Source organism: Hevea brasiliensis, chromosome 1, assembly GCF_030052815.1.
Source record: "Hevea brasiliensis isolate MT/VB/25A 57/8 chromosome 1, ASM3005281v1, whole genome shotgun sequence".
In the NCBI taxonomy this organism is placed as follows: Eukaryota; Viridiplantae; Streptophyta; class Magnoliopsida; order Malpighiales; family Euphorbiaceae; genus Hevea; species Hevea brasiliensis.
The window spans coordinates 13,870,408-13,890,356 of NC_079493.1; the positions used below are offsets into that span (position 1 = coordinate 13,870,408).

General features: G+C 33.0%; 1 long non-coding RNA gene across 2 annotated transcripts; it reads right to left on the reverse strand.

Annotated features, from left to right (window-relative positions):
* Positions 1-3,983: 3,983 nt before the first annotated feature.
* LOC110651186 (uncharacterized) lies at positions 3,984-12,427 on the reverse strand. 2 transcript variants are annotated; one of them, XR_009147661.1, is made up of 5 exons: positions 11,698-12,427; positions 6,690-6,764; positions 6,480-6,588; positions 4,359-4,513; positions 3,984-4,268 (listed from the first exon to the last, which is right to left on the reverse strand). It is a non-coding gene; the product is annotated as an uncharacterized LOC110651186 (long non-coding RNA). The 2 variants fall into 2 exon arrangements; XR_009147662.1 differs by having other exon boundaries at positions 6,476-6,588.
* Positions 12,428-19,949: the final 7,522 nt, after the last annotated feature.

The window sequence follows — 19,949 nt, forward strand, 5'->3', positions numbered from 1 at the left end:
AACAGTATTTTGTATTCTCAATGCCCAATACCAATAGACCGTGATGCCATTTGGCTTAAAATTAGAACCACCATTGTTTCAAAAAGCCATGGTTTGAATCTTTGAGCCCATTCTGTATTTGGCCCAAATCTATATTGATGATATTCTACTCTTCTCAGATGATGCCAAAGCCCATAAACAGCTCTTGGCCTAATTCTTTGCTTTGGTTCAACAGTATGGAATTATACTATCTGAAAAGAAAAGTCATTTGGCCCCATCCAATATTGAATTTCTTGGCATGAAATTTCAAAACGGGAGGTACCAGCCCAATCCACATATAACCCAGGAATTACTCAAGTTTCCAAACGAAAGTCTCTCAACCAAATAGATCCAATAGTTCATTGGTATCATTAATTATCTTAGGGGCTTTATTCCCCTTGTGTCTAAATACACTAGTCAGCTATCAAAGATGTTGAAAAAGAATGTCCCACCTTAGGGAACAGAACAAACTACAACTATCATGGTCTTAAAAAAAGTTGCTCAGGACCCTCCTCCACTCAAGATACCCAGTACTGGTAAAAGGATTCTTCAAACAGATGCCAGTGATGAATACTTGAGTGTTATACTCCTTGAAGAACTTGATGGGAAAAAACATATCTATGGACATATAAGTGGACAATTCAAAGAATCTAAAAAGCACTACCACACTATTTATAAAGAAATCTTGGTTGTCAAAAATGGAATAAAGAAGTTTGAATTCCATCTTATTGGCCATTGCTTTCTAATAGTGATGGACAACTCTTCTTTTTCTAAAGTGCTAGATTTCAAAAACAAAACTCTTCCGTAGCCACATCTCTTGAGACTCATAAGTTGGTTTGACAAATATGATTGCACAATTCAGCATATAAAAGGAGATCACAACCAGATCCTTGATTTTCTCACAAGGCCCAAAACTTACAATCTCATCACCTTAACACATTCCTTTCCCTTAATATTCATGGCTAGCTCATCTAGACCTTCTAGCTTAACAACTCATCAATTTCTCATTCTTGTAATAGATACATTTCCAGCAGGATGCACTCCAAACATGACTCTGTCACAACTCACTGCATATGCAAGGAACCACCTGTTTCATTTTCAGAATTTGTCCAATGTCCTTCACTAAAATAAGGACAGCTATACTCACTTTTAGCCAGATGCTCCCTTCCTAACAATTTTTTGTTTGAATCTCAAGGAGGATCTTCTTCTCAAAGAAAAATAGTTCTTATGATGCATGGTTACTTTTTATGCAGTTGGTATAGAGGTCCCTACATTCACATTGTTCAATTGTCTAAATGACATGGTTAATCAGGGATATGTATGGTGGCATTTTCTTGAATAGTTCCAATCCATAACTAACTGTCGCCATGTTCTAGGGAAAATCATCTATGGCAATAATCTTCAAGGAAGGTCTCCTAAATATGCAAAGGAAATCAAATCCCTGTTCATCCTTCACTGACCATTCTTCAGAAATACTGAAGACATGCTTTGGACTCAAAACTCAACTTATGAACGGCGAACTTACCTCACATTCATAAAATCTAAGCTAGTAGATTCAGTTCTTTGCAGGCAATTATCCTCACATCTCCGTGAGATCAATAATTACCAACCTATAGTTCGAATGACTGATTCGACCTCAATTGGTCCCAAGGCTCAACCAGAATAGGTCCCTGACTATGACATAACCTTCTAAGCTTCTCAAGACCCTACAACAGATGACCCCATGCAAAGCTATGAGGAGATGAACCAAGATAAGTCACGTAAAGATCAGTCATGGGTCAAAAGCATGTTTGGCAAAGATATTGACTCTGATGACTCAAATTATCACAACTCTAATATGAGTCTAAGCTAGAACTCTCACTAAGCTGTTCTTAGAAGAAAATAGCTGATACTGTTTACTTTATTTTCTTTATTAAAGTATGTACTTTGTTTTATTATAACTTGTATGTACTAAGAGCATCTGATGCTCCTTGTCTGTCCTTGTTTGAGCTGTCAAATATCAAAACTATAAAGTGATTCCTCTCAAGAATCACAAAGGTGTGTTTTTATCCTCGCTTCTCTTCCATATAAGAAGCCTATTATATTACAAGATCTTTGGAGTGAAATCAATAAAATCAGCTCTTCCACAAAAACTCTTATGGCTTTCTAAAAATATTTTCTTCTTCCTGAAAATCTAAGATTATATTATGCTCAGACAACCCTTTACTAAGGCATAAATATGCTCTGCACTTACCTTTTTGCAAGGATCCTGTGCATCAAAACATGTTCGTTCAATGATCCATTGCTACAATCCTCTTATTCTAAATCTAGTATAATGATACAAAAGGGCTCCGCTTGATGTTGTTGCCATGGAAGGCATTGTTTGACTGCGCACCGCATGAGTATCATTATATCAAGGTTGGGTTAAGAGGCTCCCGGCTAGCGTTGGGCATTCAATATATAATAATAATAAAATAAAATATTAAAAAGTTTAAAAAATGTTAAATAAGAAATTTATAAAAAAAATTAATAATTAAATAAATATTAATTAAATATATTTAAATAAATAAATTTTGAGAATGATAACTAATGATTTTTAAAAGAAATAATAAAAAAAATAGAGCAAATAAAAAAAATTTGAGAGCACTTAGATGAAATGAAAATATTTGGTGAGAGGAGAATACTTGAAGTGTATCAAATATCTCATATAACATACTATATATAGACAAACAAATGAAAACCTTTAAAATAAAATTTTAATTTTATAATTAAATATTATTTAATTGAAAAACAGTAATAATAGCATTCAAATTAATTTTTATAAGAGCTTGGACACTTCAATTCAATGGCTATAAGTTGGTGGTGAGAGGAGAGTACTTGATGTGTTTTTAATGTCTTATGTGACATACTATATAGACAAACAAATAGAAACCATTTAAATAAAATTTTAATTTTATAATTAAGTATTATTTAATTGAAAAACAGTAACAAGAGCATTCAAATTTAATTTTTATAATAATAAAATATTTTTATTTACTTGGTCATTTCAATTCAATGGCCATAGGTTAATAATAATAATAATAATAATAAATCTTAGAAAAGTGAAATAAAAAAAATATTAAATTATTAACATAAAAAATAATACATACTAATTATAAACAACTTAAATATTTATATTTTATTTTTATAACTTTTTATATAGACTATACTAGAATTTTTTAACAAATGTTTCATAATAAAAATAATAGAAAATATAACATATAATAAAAATAATGTAACAAATGTTTCGTTAAATTAATGATCAACAGCGACCTTTCATTAATAATATTATTGTTATTGTCGTCATCTTTTAAATTATTTTTTATTTTAAATTATTATTATTATTATTATTATTATTATAAATAATGACATATGGTAAATAATATTTTTACATAAATGATTTTATAAAAAAAATATAAATAATTTTTAAACATTACATTTAATCATAAAATGTCTTAATTTTTAAAAATTAAATTTTAAAGAAAACAATAATTTAAATCATAAATGTTAAAATAATATTGTAAATAATAATGATAATTAAAAGAGAAATAAAAAAGAATTAAATAATAATTAGTATAAAAAGAGTTATTATTATTTAAGATTGATTAAGTCGTATGATAATTGATTAAGAGATTACAAATTAATTATCAATTTTCTTTAAATTAATGACAATCAATGACATTTTATTACTATTGTTGTTATTGTTGCCATCTTTTAAATTATTATTATTATTATTATTATTATTATTATTATTATTATGAATGGTGATATATGATAAATAATATTTTTATAAAATTAAATTTATAAAAAAAATAATATAAATATTTTTAAATATTATATTTAATTATAAAGTCTTAATTTTTAAAAATTAAATTTTAAAAAAATAATAATTTAAATCATAAATATTAAGATAGTATTATAAATAATAATGATAATTAAAAGAGAAATAAAAAATAATAATAATTGAAATCCAAGGGGGTTAATGCAACACAATAGGAATACAATGGCTTAATAGACAAAACCTAATAAGTGGAGGGGCTTCAGGATGGTTTTAACCTAAAACAAACATCTCAAATAATTCACATAGTTATTAAATCCTCATCCTCAAATGATATAATGAATAAACTCTCAGTAGTCCCGTTTGACATCTCATTTCTAGCAAGCCACCTTTACCAGAAGTAAGGTGCTTTATATAATCATGGGATGAGATTTAAGATATACCCCAGATGTACCTAAGGACATCAGATCAGTCCAAGAGAAACGAAAAATAAATCAGATGCACGTGTAACACAAAAAAAAAAAGAAAAAGAAAAAGGATGAACCTGTTGAGCTGATGTCTTTGCCAAAGCCAAACTCACTAACAGACAGCGCCTGCTCCTTCTTCGACTTGTCTCAACTCTCTGAGGCACAGTAGCATTCTTTCTCCATCCAGCAACATTATGTGCTTACTTCCATCGTTCAACAACAAATCTACCTCCTGTTTCAATGAAACCAAAGGAAAAATAATTCTGATGAAGTCAAAGCATGGTAAGAAAAAATTTGTAAACCTTAGCAAAGTGAGGATATGATAGGGATGTGGAGAAGAGCCGGGAGACTTCCTAGAGAATTATAGAAGAATTTCTAACAGAAAGGATGAGGTGCTGGGAGCATGTGATGACAGCCGTAAAGTGGAAAAAGAGGTGTATAAATTGAGGAAGAAATGGATGAGCAGGGGAGGAAAAATTAGTTGTATTTCCAGCTAAGATTTAGCTTGGGAGCAGAACTCTTTCTGCTTGGGAGGGCTTGGCTCTTCTTATTGAAGCACTATGTTACTCGGACTCGGGTACAGGTGTCGAACTCGGGTATGAGTGTCGGAAATGGATACATATCTATGTGTCCAATAAATAAATTTCCTAAATAGAAAATACAGATATATGGATTCAAATTTAAAACACGTGTGTGGGATATAGATCCAAATTTAAACAAAGGTGTCCGGATACGTTGTTCAAATAAAATAAAACAAAAGACATAAAATTATATAATAATAACTATTGTCTAGATAGATCATCAATATCCAAAATACAACCAAATCCAACACAAATAAATCAATAACTATTGTTTAGATAGGCAAGCTAATCCATTTCCAAGCCTTCCTCTTCATAAAAGATAATTGTCTCTCAAGCTGATCATCAATAGATAAATCAGCTAACTAAAAATATAATATATAATATATATATTATTAATTAACAAAAAAATATTTTAATTATTTTTATTTATAAATAATAAATATACTTTATTATTAATAAAAGCAATTATAAATTAAATATTATTAATTAAACTATAAAAATAATTATTATAAATAATATATAATTAATAAAATTATAATTAATATATCAATTAATACAAATTTGGATACTTAATTAGTTCGGTTATCAAATTAAAAGTAGTAGAACCAAAAATAAAAAATTTTTAATATTATTAATTGAAAACCAAAGCAAATCGAACTAACTCTTATCAAAATAATCAAATTTAAACAGTTTAGTTTAGTTATTTGGTTATTAGTAAATAATGTACACCTCTAGTTTAAATCTATATAAAGTGTCTATATGTTTTTTACTCCTTTAAAAAAATAGAAAAGCAAATATATTATTTATTAATTAATAAATTTTATTATTGTTATTTAATTTCTTAAATTGGATTAGTTGATAGATGGATTTATACTCTTGTGTAGAAAGAATAACAATTAGAAAAAGTAAAAAAAGAATGATGGAACATTGAAATATTTAAAGTTTAAATTATGTATAAAAGTGTTTTTACTCATTGCAGAAAAAAAAATATAAATATATCTCTTATTAGTTAATAAATTTTATTGTATCTTAATCTCTTGTTGATTAATTTAATGTAGGCATCTAAATTATGTTAAAAATTCTATATTTCTTTTAATGGCTTGATTAAATATTAATTAATTAACTAAAAATATCATAGACATAAATAAATTATATAGATTTAATAAGAAGAGTGAAAAAAAAAAAAATAGAGTGCGTGTGAAAATATATCATCAAGGGAAAAACGCTAGAAACGTTTTAGTGGGTCCTAGAAGCCTCCAGCATTCACTGACAAATAAAAGAGGATACAAGAACAAGTAACAGAGAGGTAAGAGGAAAAGCTGCCTTTCTTTTAGTATATGGCACTAAAGTATAGACCCGTTTGAAGGTTAATTGGGTTTTGACATCACTGACTTTCTGATGTTTTCTTTATATCCAAATGCTTGTACTTCTAGATGCAGTAAGCAAAAAAAACAGCCAAACCATGTTGCCTTCAGCTTGTTAGTTAACTTAAAAAGAGCAAGTATGCCTTTTCAGCTTGTAAACTCATTTAAACCAGAAAAGCTCAATCCATTCTGGCATATTGCAAACAAACCCAAAAGAAGGCACTGCAAATAAGAAGAAAATGAAGAGACGTACATATTTGCTAACTCCCTCTGCATCCGACTTCCATCCAGATCAAGAATATGATCAAGGCATGAATTTATGGCCCTGTTAAATCTCTGCATTCCAACAAAAGCAGCAGCTCCTACAAAAAAGGTAAAGAATTGTTGAACCACAAAAATGAGGGAGGTTCAGAAAGAAGTTAGCATTGAGTTTATGAAGTGAGAGAGAGATTTTTTACGTTACCTCCGGACAGGTAGACTCAAGCAAACCTACTTAGCTTCCATGTTGCTGCTAGAAGGCCAGAAATTAACAGAAAACCTGTAGTATGATAAACTTTAAGATTCAACATAGATAACAGAAAACCAATCTTGTTACAAGGATGCATATGAGCTTACCAGCTAGGAAAAGCATGACAAACACATTAACAAAACCGAATGCAAATCTTTGAGATAGTAGTAACTAACATTTCAATTTTTTTTTTTTAAGAAAAAAAGAAAGCATCAGTGGAATTAATGGCAGGCTTGAACCTGATGACCACTGATTTTAGTACCTTGAAAATTTCATTATGCAATATGCATTTCTAGAATCATGACAGTATTACCTCTAGTAGAAAAGAACTTTAAAAAAACAATTAAAAATTAAAAAAAAAAAAACCTGCCCATGCAAAGCTGCCACCAATAAGAACACCTGCTGTAAATTCCCAAACAGCCTTAGATTTGCATGTTAGAAGTACATTTGCTTCTTCAGGCGTCAGCGTCCCCTAAGGGTTTACCCTAAGAAAAGAAAAATTACGCTACAAAGAGTGGCAAAAGGTTCTGTTCACTTTCAGAAGACATGACACACCTCTTGTCTTCAAGACCCGGTTTAGATTTCATTTTCATGGCTGCTCCTGAGAATTCTGTTGCTGGAGTTGGAAATCAAATTATTCACTCATTGTCTCCTTCAATTACTCACAGTGTGTTGTGGATTGACAAAGCAGTAGATGTTTGGAAAGATTTACGAGAAAGGTTTTCTCAAGGAGATATTCTTCGCATCTTTGATCTACAAGAAGAAATCTATGCACTTAAACAAGGTGAAAGATCTGTTTGTGAGTATTTTACAGAATTGAAAATCTTGTGGGATGAGTTACTGAATTTTAGGCCTATTCCTACTTGTTCTTGTGCAAATCCTTGTTCTTGTGGAGCTTTCTTGAAGATGAAGACTTATCAGGACCATGATTATGTAATCAGGTTCTTGAAAGGGTATTCATATGCTGCAGTAAAATCACAAATTATAATGATAAATCCTTTTCCACCAATTAATAAAGCCTTTTCCCTTGTTCTTCAACAAGAGAGGCATTTGTTTCCATAGATAGTTCTGGTGAACCTAAGATGTTTGTCAGTAAGACTGAGATATTATCAGTCCAATTTTCAGGTTATCCCTTTAATCACTTTTCCAAATCAAATGGTGATATATCTGAGGGTACAAGAATCAGTACTTTTTGTGTTAAACCCAGGCATACCATTGAGACTTGCAGTAAGAAACACGGGTATCGCCCTGGTTATAAGCAGCAAAGGGGCTATACTGCAGTATATCAAGTTGCTAGATTAGATGACATGAGCTTATCTTCACAGTCTGAATCTATTTCCTCTGCCAAAGGAGGTCTCAGCAGTACTAGTATTTCTCTAACTCCAGAGCAGCGTCCAAGTTTAAAGCTTCAAGCAACACAGTTTGATTCACCATCCTCAACTTCTTCATCTGTCTCACAAACTCCTACTATTTCTTCTTCTTATAGCAATATAGTTTCCACATTTTCTCCTCAGCCAGGGAATCATTTCATTTTATCTTGTTCTGTCAAATCTTTTCGGTGGATAATTGACACTGAAGCTACTGATCATATCACTTACCCATTGTCCAATTTTAGCACTTATCATTCTATTCCTCAAATATTTGTTTCTCTTCCTAATGGTGCAAAACTTTCTACTACTATAGCTGGTTCTGTTATTTTTTCTGATTCCCTAGTTCTTGATGATGTTCTTTACTTACCTGATTTTACTTTCAACCTTATATCTGTTAGCAAAGAAACATCTTCTAACAATATCTCTTTTCTGTTTCATCAAAATCAGTCTCTAATTCAGAGTCCGAACACCTGGAAGACGATTGGTACAGCTGATTCCTGAAGCACATCATGGTTTATATGCCTTGATCAATCCCGCATCTTCAACTCACTCCACTACTACTTCTCTCACTTCTCATCATACACTTACTACTTCTGTCAAATTTGATCATTGGCGCTACAGATTGGGTCATCCGTCTGCTGTAAAACTTAAGCTACTTCAACCACATCTTCGTCAAATTAGTTCTTTTCATATTGATAGTTGTGATGTATGTCCTTATGCAAAACAAAAACATTTGCCTTTCTCTGTCAGTGAGTCACAATTCAATAAACCTTTTGATCTCATTCATGTAGACATTTGGGGTCCTTACTCAGTTCCTTCTGTACATGCTCATAAATACTTTGTAACTGTTGTGGATGACTTTACATGGCATACTTGAATTTTTCTTATGCCAAATAAGTTCCAAACTAGATCCATTATTCTATCTTTTTTCAATATGGTTGAGAAACAATTTTCTGCTAAAATCAAAGTGCTTAGAAGTGATAATGGAGTTGAATTTGACATGCCAGTTTTTAATGCTGCTGAAGGTACTATAAATCAAACCTCTTGTGTTGAGACACCTCAACAAAATGGCATAGTTGAACGAAAACACCAGCATATCTTGAATGTGGCTAGGTCCCTTTTATTTCAGTCAAACTCCCAAAACAGTATTGGTCATACACCATTCTTCATGCAGTTTATCTCATTAATAGGCTTCCATTTTCTTTGTTACATGACAAAACTCCATATGAACTTCTTTATGCTAAAATACCAAATTTCACTGACCTTAAAGTCTTTGGCTCACTATGTTTTGCCTCTACTCTCACTGCTCATAGGACCAAATTTGATTACAGGGCTTGAAAGTGTGTTTTTCTTGGTTATAAACCACGAACGAAAGGGTTTATTCTTCTTGATCTCCAAAACAGATCTATACATGTCTCCAGAAATATTTTATTTTATGAGCACATTTTTCCATTTCATTGAATCACTACCAATGACTCAAATTCTTCTTTTTCACTTCCTCAGGGTTCTACGGTTCCTTTTTCTGATATATTTCCTTCTACCTCCATCTCTTCTGCTAGTCATCCTTCTTCTGTTGTTCCTTCTTCTCCTTCTTCTTCTCCTCTTCCTTCCATCAGACATTCTACTCGTCCCAGAAGGCCACCAAGCTATTTGCAGGATTGTCATTGCAACATTGCTCTGCTGCACCATGTCAGTCTTTACCAGGTACCCCTCATTCTCTTTCTTCTGTTCTCTCTTATTCCCCTTTATCTCCTTTCCATAAGCATTTATCTCTTTCCATTTCTGTCACTAATGAACCTAAGACCTATAATCAAGCTGTGAAAAGTGAATGCTGGGGGCAAGCTATGCAAGCAGAGATTAGTGCTTTAGAACAGAATAATACTTGCACTGTCACATACCTTCCTCCTGGCAAGACTATAATTGGCTGTAAGTGGGTTTTGAGAATTAAATATAAAGCTGATGGGACTATTGAAAGATATAAGGCACATTTGGTAGCAAAGGGTTATACCCAAACTGAAGGAGTTGACTATTTTGATACTTTTTCACCAGTTGCTAAGACAGATTGCTTTTGGCACTTGCAGCAGCTTCTAATTGGCACTTGCAGCAGCTTCTAATTGGCACTTGCAGCAGCTAGATGTTAATAATGCATTTCTCCATGGAGATTTGCATGAGGAAGTCTACATGGAATTACTTCCAGGCTTTTCTACAACTAAACCTAATCAAGCATGTCACTTACAAAGTCTCTATATGGTTTAAAGCCAGCCGGTAGACAATGGTACTCAAAACTATCTCAGTCGCTTCTCTCCTTGGGTTATAAACAGTACCAATCAGACTATTCTTTATTTGTTAAGAAAGCTTCTCCTCATTTTATTATGTTGTTGGTCTATGCGGATGATTTAATACTTGCATGCACTAGTAGTGAAGAAATCAACACAGTAAAAAGCTTTCTTGATCAGCAATTCAAGATTAAAGATTTGGGGCATTTAAAGTTTTTTTTTTTTTGGGATTAGAAGTTGCAAGATCAAAGGAGGGTATTACTTTAAGTCAAAGAAAGTAAACCCTAGATATCTTATAAGATGCTGGTTTTTTAGACTCTAAGCCAGCAAAAACCCCAATGGACTGCAAAACAAAATTAAGTAAAGATCAAAGAGAACTTCTTCCTGATGCACTTCCATACAGAAAACTAGTAGACAGACTTCTTTATCTCACATCTACCAGGCCTGACATATGTTTTGCAGTGCAACAACTCAGTCAGTTCCTGGATCACCCTATCACTCTACATATGCAATTAGCTTATCGAGTTCTGAGATACATCAGCGCTGCTCTAGGTGCTGTTATATTTTTCTCAGCCAAGTCAGAATTACAACTTAAAGCATTTAGTGATTCTGACTGGGCAAGCTGTGTTGATGCTAGAAAATCCATTACTGGATTTTGTATTTTTGTTGGTCAATCCTTAATTTGTTGGAAAGCAAAGAAGCAAAGCACTGTATCTAGAAGCTCCTCATAAGCAAAGTATCGTGCTCTTGCATCCACTACATGTGAATTACGGTGGCTTCATTACTTACTTCAAGATTTATGTCTCTCACCCTCAACCTAGTACTCTTATTCTGTGACAACAAGTCAGCCTTACAAGTTGCAGCCAATCCTACCTTTCATGAATGCAACAAACACATTGAAATTGACTGTCACATTATCAGAGAAAAAGTGCATTCAGGCTTGCTTGATCAAACTTCTGCCCTTATCTTCGTCAGCTTAGTTAGCTGATATATGTACTAAAGCTTTGCCCGGCTGTTCCTTTTCAAGAGATTAATCTCAAACTGGGAATGTTAAATATTTACTCATCTTTCTTCAATTTCCAATAAGTTCAAACTAGGTTTTAATGAAAAACAACAAGATTTCACCATTAATTTCTATAGCATGAATGACCATTTTGCCAAAATTCTTTTTGATGATATTATCATAAGCTAGAAGAACAAGAAAATTTAAGAAATTTAGTGATTATGTAAGTTATTACCTCATTGTCACCGATCGTAAAAACAAATTAAAATGGGTGATGAGTGTAAAGGCCCAACAAGAAGAAGAAAGGGACGTACCTGTTGGGACCTGAGGACTTGTTCCAACTCGACTAAAGCTTCGCCCATTTACTGCAAATTCTTGCTTTAAATCCCTAACTTCGTAGAAAATGGCACTGCATCACCGCTAGCGTCAGCATTAAGCCGTTAGAGTTACCCACCTAATCCACCCCCTTTAATTCCACCACTTCCATCTGCCACCTCAAGCAAGTCCATGATCCCAAATCCTGCGCTCCAATCTCCCCACCTCCATCCTTCTCAAACTCATTCTCTCATCCTTTTCCTCTATCGCCAGCCTCGATACGCCCTCTACGACTTCACTCACCTCCCATTCCCCGCCCTCCTCTCTCCGACAAATTCTTGAGGACTTTATATTGTAGTGCTAAGCCTAAAACTGTCCTTTTAGTATAAGGGAGGAGGGATTATTCGGTGTAGATAGGTTTGGCTTTCCTCCACTACTAAAAGCAGCTGCGAAGGTCTCTGCATTGGATGAAGGAATGGAGATTCATGGAGTTGCTGCCAGGTTGGGTTTTGATAAAGATCTGATTTGGTGGATTTGTATGCTGCATGTGGAAGGATTTTGGAGGCATGATTGGTGTTTGATGACATTTTGTTGACCATTAGAGGCATGCAATCTAGCATTCATGAATGACATAAACATGCTTGATAGGAGGTGACAAGATAACAAGTTGTTAGACAAAAATCACGACTTTATACCAAGTTCGGTCAATTAATTCTCAACTCCTTCATAGCCAACCATTTCCCAGCCATTCCCCAATAGAGCTGGAAATTTTATAGGAAGAGAGAGCTGGGAAATGAGAGTCTGGGTTGAGGGATTGGGGAACGATTGGGGAGAGTGGAGAAAGCCCAATCTGGTGAAGGCCAGGAAGCATGGAATTTAGTAATTAGAACATTGAATTTTAAAAATTATTCTAAGGTTATGTTTACCATGCTTGATTAATGAGTTATGTGTCTAATCAATTTCTAATACCTAAATACATATTAAAATACATTTTAGCGTGCATTAAACTTTCATTTGTCATCAAGAATTGAACTTTAAGAATTTAATTTATTAAACTCTAATTAAAAGATAGATTTTGAATACTAATCTCTAAGATGCACAATTGATCAATCTCCCTTCTTTAGGATGCTTTTATGACTCTAATTATAGTCCCTCTAGCTTGTCCACAATAAGCTCACCAATGGTAGCAATAGCAGCCTCAAACTTTACTTCTCAAGCTTGCCAACCACTTAAAGATAGATTTTTATGCTTTAGTAAGGGTGTATGGGTGTATAAGATACTAGAAATCTTTTCTAGCAATTTTAATTCAAAGGAAATAAATGTTTTCTCTTTGAATCAATTGAGAAATGAAGAGAGGAGAAGAAGCTCCAAAGGTTGCCGTCCAAATGAGAGGAAGAATAAGAAATTAATTTCTTTTTCTTCCTTTTGCCTTTTATACTAAAGTCAACTCTCACTTACTCCTTGCCACATGTCACCACAAGATATCATCTTGCTTTTGTTTGATTTAATGTCATGAAACCAAGTGTCAAACTCCAATTAAATCACAAAAAGTGGTCTTCTATTATGGAAAGACAAGTGGCAAGCTTGTATGGTGCCATGTGTCACCATCTCAAGGTGCCACATGTCACCATGTTAAAAGACCAATTTACCCTTACCTTTTTAATTTGAGTTCTCAATCCAAAATTATAATTTCTCTTCTTCAAATTAATTTATATCAAATACAAATTAATTGATTAATTAATCTTCATTAATTAATTTCTCATAATTAAATTCATATTTAAACAATTAAATATAAATTTAATTTATGCTATACATCCAACAACCTAGATTTGGTTTCAAGTCATGCTAGGGATCTTACAATCTTATTGCAAACCAAACATATTTAATTAATTAATTAAACTCTTTAATTAATCAATTAAATTATATTTTACTTGGTGATTAACTTGTGTAGATGTGTGACTTACTAGGGTCATTACTTATTGGCAATGAGAAATAATATTATCTCTTAATATCATTAGAACTCTTTCTTACTGTAAATGATTTCTCTAAATCATTTCAGGTATCTCATAGACCATGGTTGACACCTAGCATAGCATGCCATGGCCACCCAATCAATAATAAGGAATACCTTAAATGAACCTTTAATCATATGTTACCATGCACTAGAATCTCTCCGTTACAAAATCTCAATTCCAGCTGGAGTCATGGTTAATGTCAAACTCCATTTGCTATGGACATTATGTTCTCTTTTAATTCCAATTCTTGATTAATTAGATTTTCTTGTCAGAAACTCTTTTCTGACTAAATCTATCTATCCTAGCCAGGAACTTAAATCATCAAAAACAATTAAATGAATATAGGATTTTATCCCTATTTACTTAGGGTAACGGATTCCATCTTGATCAACACCTATCTCCATATATAACTAGTAAGAGCCAACACATGCCTATATACCCACACACAGTACGAGTATGAACGCAGTATCAAACTCAAACCACCTATATATAAGATAACTGTGTTATCTCAGGTCTAAAGATTATATGGACTGATATGATATATGACAATGCATTGACAAGAGTAAACTCTATGTGCTTGTTATAAGCGTCACTGGTTCGACCTACTTATCATGTATAAGTGTCTATCATGTTTGTTATGTGGCATGAGACTCACCACTTCAACTTATTTATATCTCATATTAATATTTTGGGAACAAACATAATTACAATCTTTCTGGATAAGTCATGTCCTTTGTGAAGTATCCTCGATTGTGAACCAATTTATAATACTTTGTACTAGAAATACTATCACTTATATTCTTAATAATTTAAGAATAGAATTTCTAATAAAATATCAATGGAACTTTTCAATTACATATAAATGGATTATGTAAACAGAAAAGTGAAATTTCCTTTTATTAATAAAATATGTATAAGATACATATAAAATGATATGCTCTATAGCATACTACTAACAATCTCCAACTAGTACTAGAGCCATTCATTACAATATCTTAGGCCCTTCTTCTCAAGATGTCGATCTAACTGAGTTTGTAACATAGGCTTTGTGAATGGATCAGTTAGATTTTCGGCTGATGCTATTTTCTGCATGGCTACATCGCCTCGCCTAACTATCTCTCTGATAATGTGGTAGGGCCTTTCTATGTGTTTGGATTTCTGATGAGACCGGGGTTCCTTAGCTTGTACGACCACTCCATTGCTGTCACAGTAGAGAGGAACTGCTGACTCAATAGAAGGAACTACTGCAAGTTCTGTCACTAACTTCTTTATCCAAACAACCTCTTTTGCAGCATCTGATGCAGCAATATACTCGGCCTCTATAGTGGAATCAGCAGTCATACTCTGTTTGAAACTCTTCCAACTAACTACACCTCCATTACAAATGAACACAAAACCAGAGGTAGACTTTCTATCATCGATATCTAATTGAAAATCAAAATCAGTATAACCATCCAATTGTAGGTCGTCACCTCCATAAATCAAGAATAAATCCTTAGTTCTTCTCAAGTACTTAAGGATATTCTTGACAGCTATCCAGTGTTCCAAACCTGGATTGGATTGAAAACTACTAGTCAAACTAACAGCATATGCGATATCCAGCCTAGTACACAATATTGCATACATCAAACTTCCAATAGCCGAGGCATATGAAATCCTGGCCATCTTGTCTCTTTCTTCAGGTGTCTTTGGAGACATCTCTTTAGAAAGATGAATACCATGTCTTACTGGTAACAATCCTCTCTTAGAATCAAGCATGTTAAACCTCTTTAACACCTTTTCCAAGTATAGACTTCGGGATAAACCAATTATTCTTTTCACTCTATCTCTATAGATGCGAATTTCAATAATATAGGTTGCTTCGCCTAAGTCTTTCATGGAGAATGTATTTGATAATCATACCTTGACAGTTGTCAACATACCTATGTCACTGCCTATCAACAAAATGTCATCTACATATAAGACAAGGAAAGTGATAGCATTCTCACTAACCTTCTTATATACACATGGCTCATCCACATTTTTTATAAAACCAAATGATTTAATGGCTTCATCAAAATGGATGTTCCAACTCCTCGAAGCTTGTTTCAACCCATAAATGGATCGTTTTAGCTTGCACACCTTGGAACTATCTTGGGATTCAAAACCCCTAGGTTGTTCTATGAAAATGTTTTCATCAATGTTTCCATTGAGAAAAGTTGTTTTGACATCCATCTGCCAAATCTCATAATCATAGTATGCAGCTATTGCTAATAAAATCCTAATTGATTTAAGCATGGCAACAGGCGAGAAAGTCTCCTCATAGTCGATTCCTTGCCTTTGGCGAAATCCTTTTGCAACTAGCTTTGCCTTATAGGTCTCTACCTTTCCATCAGAACCAATTTTCTTCTTAAAAACCCATTTATTTCCTATAGGTACAATACCTTCAGGTGGGTCAACAAGATCCCAAACTTAGTTCTTATGCATGGAATCAATTTCGAATTTCATAGCTTCAATCCATTTAGAAGAGTATTTATCTGATATAACTTCTTCATAGGTAAAAGGATCATCTCCATGATCTATTTCTTCATGACCAAACAACTCTTGTTCATTTGCATGAAGAAAACCATATGCCTATGCTGGATGAGATATCCTGGTTGATCTGTGAGGAATTATTATAGATGTTTCATCAATAGGCATAGGTTGACTAGATGAATCTATATCCATCTGATTTGTTGATTGGTCAAAATTCTCTAACTCTAACTCTATTTGCCTTCCTTTGCCACCTTCTTGAATAAACTGTTATTCAAGAAATATGGCATCTCTACTTACCACAACCTTTTGTGATATAGGCAAATAAAAATAATATCCAAAACTTTCTTTTGGATATCCAACAAATTGACTCCTTTCTGATTTGGTTTCCAGTTTATCAGTCTTTAGCTTTTTAATGTAAGCTGGACAACCCCAAATCTTAACATGTTTAAGACTTAGTTTTCTTCCATGCCATATCTCATAAGGTGTGGAAGAGACCAACTTTGATGGGATCCTATTTAGAATATGCAAAGCTGATTCTAATGCAAATCCCCAAAAGGAGATTGGCATGCCAGTATAGCTCATCGTACTACGTACCATATCTAATAGGGTACAATTTCTTCTTTCAGATACACCATTTAATTGTGGCGTTCCTGGAGGAGTCAATTGGGAGATAATACCATGCTCTTTCAATTATTCATCAAATTCAGTACTTAAGTATTTACCTCCACGATCTGATCAAAGAGTTTTAATACTTTTTCCTATTTGATTTTCTACTTCAGATTTAAATTCTTTGAACTTTTCAAATGATTCATGTTTGTATTTCATCAAATACAAATACCCAAACCTTGATTTATTTTCAGTAAAGGTAATAAAATAATGAAAACTGCCTCTAGCCATTTCCTTAAATGGACCGCATGCATCACTATGTATAAGTTCCAAAATATTTTCAGCTCTTAACCCCTGTCCAACAAAAGGTGATCTAGTCATTTTACTTTAAAGGCAGGATTCACAAGTTGGAGTAGGTTCAGAACCCAATGAGGATAAAATCTCCATTTTCTCCAGCTTTGCAATCCTTTCTTCTGCAATATGACATAATCTTAAGTGCCAAATATGTTTTGAACTTGAGTTGATTTTCATTATGATATTACATTCATTTAGATTGCTTGCATTAGATTTGTATTTAACATTATTATCCAAATAATAAAGTCTATCATGCATATAACCCGAGCCGACATATTCATTTCTAAAATAAATATTGCAAACATCATTTGTGAACTGAAATTTATAAACATTTCTAATTAAACTAGATACAGAAATGATGTTCTTAAAAGCATCAGGTACATACAAAATATTATTTAAATACAAAACATGTCCATACATGTACAAATATTTAGATCCTATGGCTAAAGCTTCAATAATTGAGCCATTGCTAATCCAGAGTCTAAGATCTCGTGTCTGCAAGCTGCTACTACTTGCTAGTTCCTGCATATCAAAAGTAATGTCAGAACTAGCACCAATATCTAAAACCCAAGCTATAGATGAACTATGAGCATTATCATAATCTAAATAATAAGATATAGACATACCTTCTAAAGGTTTATTTTTCTTGTCCTTCAGAGAAGCAAGATACTTTGGGCAGTTCCTTTTCTAGTGCCTATCATTCTGGTAGTGGAAATACTTTTCTTTGCCTTTGTCAGCTTCAGTCTTGCCCTTCTGTTTGGCTATCTTCTTTTAAGGTCTAGGAACTTAAGGATTCTTTTTCTTATTGCCCTTCTTCTTCTTAGACTTTCTAGCAGAAAAAGAAGATGCAACCAAAGCCATCTCTTTTCCTTTATTGCTCGGCATATTCTTTTGGGCAATAACTAGCATGTTAAGCAAGCTAGCCAGAGTGTATTCTTGCTTAGTCATATGGAAATTTATCACAAAATTTCCAAATGACTCTGGTAGGGACTGAAGGATCAAATCCGTCTACAGTTGGAAATTCATGTGAAAATCAAGATATTCTAGCTGCTCAATAAGCCAAATCATCTTATGGATATGATCTCCTACATTTTATCCCTCTGACATCCTCATGTGGAATAGCTATCTAGATATCTCATATCTAGCATTCCTGCTGTGCTCACCATACAACTCTTGCAGGTGAAGAAGGAACTCATTTGCACTTTGCATGTTTTCATATTGCTTCTGTAACTCATTAGTCATAGAAGTAAGCATGTAACATCTGGCTCTCATATCATGCTCCTTCCACTTGTCCAAAGTCTCTGATTCTTCTGGAGTGGCCCCTGGAGGTAAGGAACTAGGAATATTTGAATCTAGAACATATCCAATACGTTCTAGGTTCAGGACAAGTTTTAAAATTTTGAGCCAATTAGAAAGATTAGGTCCTGTCAACCTATTATGATCAAGTATACTCGCAAGAATATTGGATGGTGGTAGTTGTTGTGTACTCATTATTATCAGAAAATAAACTGCAAAAGTAACAAGATTAATTAGTAAATGTATCAAGTAATTAATCAAAATGATTATGGTCTTTTAATCAAATTGGTCCTCCCACTAACTTGACGAATCCTACACTTCCAAAGTAGGAAACGGAAATCCTAGTTGGATGGATTTCTAGTGGGTGATTGAATTCTTATAGTCTTATTGATCATCCTCAGGCACATTCATTATTCGAATCACAATAAACTATAAGTGAGTAACTCTTTGCCCATCACATCTCATGTGAGGTTCAATCATTTATTTGGCCCCTAATACTCAAAATCTCAGGCACATCCATTATTGATTTATCTTGCATTAGTTAAGTTGATCCCATTGAGCTAGTAGGTATGCAAATAATTTTAATGACCTCAGGCACATCCATTATTGGCCACCAACCATTTACATACTTACAACATCTTATGCTTAATAATTATTCTGAAGAAAATCTCTTAAACAAATGCATCATTTCCAAGCTCATATAGCTAATAATGCAAGTATTTAAAATTTCTTAAAATAACTGCCTCAATGGACGGTCATGATATAATTATATAATTACCATAATTATACCATTTCCAACTTAATCATTCGTTTGAAAGATTTTGTGGTCGGTTTAATTACTATTATGGTCTCACTTTGCACATTATCCAATTGGCATGCATATATCACATACTTGCATACATTCATACACATCTCATGCATACATAGATAAACAAATAATATGGTACGATCATGGATTTTCTAAGGGATTCAATTCTGAGCCACTAAGAATTGAATCAGGGCATTCCTAGGTGTATTTCATTCATTCATTTTACAAGAATTGCTGAAGGAGTACATAATCAACCCTTGATCTTGATCTCCTCCCACTAGTCCCACGAATGCTCTTGACCTCCTTGTTCTTCTTATAATCCAATTACATTGTAACCTTTGGCATACCAAGGTGAATGTACAAGAATATGGACTTTAAAGTCCTTAAATAAATGAAATTGCATCCTAAGTTATCATAACATTTATGATACATGCCACTAAAATAAATTAATTATTTTACATTCCAAAGAGAAATAAAAGAAATAAATCCAATCACATTAGTCTTTTATTGTCCATGATCATCCATCATGCATATTAAAATTTAACAATTAAATAAAATATACATGTTTAAAAATTAAATTGAATATCACATATTCAACTAAAAATTAAATTTGAATCTTATTCAGGTAATTTTAAATTTAGAAACTTTTTCCAAATTT